The sequence below is a fragment of the Nansenia antarctica genome (assembly GCF_963989245.1).
Source record: "Nansenia antarctica genome assembly, chromosome: 16".
Classification (NCBI taxonomy): Eukaryota; Metazoa; Chordata; class Actinopteri; order Argentiniformes; family Microstomatidae; genus Nansenia; species Nansenia antarctica.
The window spans coordinates 28786315-28788814 of record NC_137686.1 but is presented as its reverse complement, the minus strand read 5'-3'; the positions used below and the strand labels follow the sequence as shown (position 1 = coordinate 28788814).

The 2500-nt window shown below is 41.9% G+C and overlaps 1 protein-coding gene across 1 annotated transcript in view; it reads right to left on the bottom strand.

The window, feature by feature from the left end:
• The window catches only part of dpy30 (dpy-30 histone methyltransferase complex regulatory subunit), a 439880-nt gene that overhangs the window by 191666 nt on the left and 245714 nt on the right, over window positions 1-2500 (bottom strand). The window lies entirely within an intron of this gene.

Here is a 2500-nt window from a genome sequence, read left to right as displayed (position 1 = left end):
CGGTTCCCTGGCCTCCAGCTCCAGTACACGCTTTATCCCAGAATAGAGAGAGAGAGAAAAAATATATAAAAACTTTTCCTGTGTAACATAATGCATTTTGGACAACATATTGTACAGTATGAACTGTCATGTAAGTGTACTGCATGGCACTACACAAAGTAACCCGTTTACAGTACTGGACATTAGAGTATGCATAGAACACATAAATGTTTTACCTGTACATACTGGTGACGGATCTCCTTCACTCTGTCGCTGTTCCGTTCTAATGGCACATTGTACAATGTTTCATGCGCATTTAATTTCTCCTGAGCACTCTGTCAATTGTAGCGATTGAAACAGATTAAATATTCCCAAAGATAGTGTCATCCTCTATAACAGCGCTTTGTATCTCTCTCAACCTTATGGCATTGTTTGCAATCACCATTGCACAAATGGCTTCCTCTTGTTGTGGAGTAAAAAGGGGCCCTTTTCCTCCTCTGCAAGGTTGTCTTGCCTTGTCTTGTCTATGTGGTGCAGAGTAAAATGACAGTAATGTACAGTAAACATGAGATATACTGCTTTAACCCATAATAGTGTACAATAACAGTGATTCCCACTTGTAAAATGCTGCAGTACAGTACCATACTGTAAATATGGCAAATCTTTACTGTAACACTACAATACAGTAAATATGTGCTGCAGTAAAGCTGTAAGTCTAAATGTAAAATGTAAAAAGTGACAAGTTCTTGTCCCACTGTAAGCATCATGTATGACACAATGACAGTAGTGCAGTAAAGATTTAGTGCTAAATTACTGTCCAATATACACACCGTTACTCACCACGAGCCACACTGCAAACCTGGGACCAATGCTCTCTCCTCAATCCACCACAAACCAACAACCTTTAACAAAAAAACACGTGTGAATCTCCCCAAACATGCCGAAATACAGCACACAGACAGAGTAACAATTGCCACAATACCACGCTGCAAAAGACAAAGGCACCAAACAACAAAACTATGCTTTGACCCACTACTGAGCCATACTCAACAAGATCTCATAAAGACGAGCCCCCATGTAACAGCCCAGGCTCAAGGGACTGTACACAACATGAGGGGAGACCACACATGCTTTAACTCATGAACAAAAGTATTTATTAATAACCTAAATTAAAGTATTCAAAATAACAATAGATATGTCAATCAGTATCATCCGTAGTGAATGCAGTGTATGGATGAGTGGCAGGTGTAGTGTAAATGTTGTAGGGTGTGTTAAAGTCAAAGTAAAGCTAAAGAGAGCCTATAAGCTCAAACCAACCAAACCTGGTGGAAGGAGGAGAAGAGGGAGAATCAGAGTGAGCAGCCAGCTTAAGTAGGCAACTCACCAGGTGCCTCAGATCACCTAACCCAGCCTCTGCCCAGCCAGGGTTAACCCTAACCCTAACCCTAACCCAGCCTCTGCCCAGCCAGGGTTAACCCTAACCCTAACCCTAACCCAGCCTCTGCCCAGCCAGGGTTAACCCTAACCCTAACCCTAACCCAGCCTCTGCCCAGTCAGGGTTAACCCTAACCCTAACCCAGCCTCTGCCCAGCCAGGACCTGCAGAACTGGAAGCAACCAATCAGTAATGGTATGAGCCCACAGCACCTAGTGAGAGGGCTGCCAGCCACACCACACACAACACGATCAAGGCTGTTCAATCCAAGATTTTTTATCTTCATGTGTGGGGTCTGTCTCAGATAAAACATCTGTTAAGATTTAGAAAATCCTTCTGTGTGCCCGGCTTAACGTAGCGCTCCATCAACATGAACGGTAGACGTGGTACTGTGATGGCCCAGCAGAGGGCAGCATTGTAACGCAGTGGAGAGAAGTGGAACAGCAATGACGATTCTGTTTCCCTGTGTTCGTTTCCTTGGTTGAACACAACGTGAAGAGTTAAATAAGCAACGTAATGACGTCTACTGGTCACATGACTGTAGTAATAATAAATCATAATCATAATAATCATAATCATAATAATCATAATAACAAAGAGTAATACATAATAATACATAATAATAATAACAATAAAGAATAATAATAATTTATATTAATAATAATAATAACTTTTATTTGTATAGCAAACAGTTGCAAACGTTGCAGCTCAAGGTGCCCCAATCATTATATAATAATAATTTAATTATTTAGTAGTAGTGGTGGTGGTGGTGGAACGTGAATTCACCAGTTTACTCAATTTATTTACAATAGAAAAGGAGTCTTCCATTCCTTGACTGTGACATGTTGAGATGCGCACACACACACACACACACACACGCACAGACACACACACATACACACACATGTACACAGACACACACACACACGCACAGGCACACACACATACACAGACACACACACACGTATACAGACACACAGAGAGAGAGAGACACACACACGTACACAGACACACACACACACACGTACACAGACACACACACGTACACAGACACAGTCTTTCAGGAACCTCCAGAGAGAGAGAGACA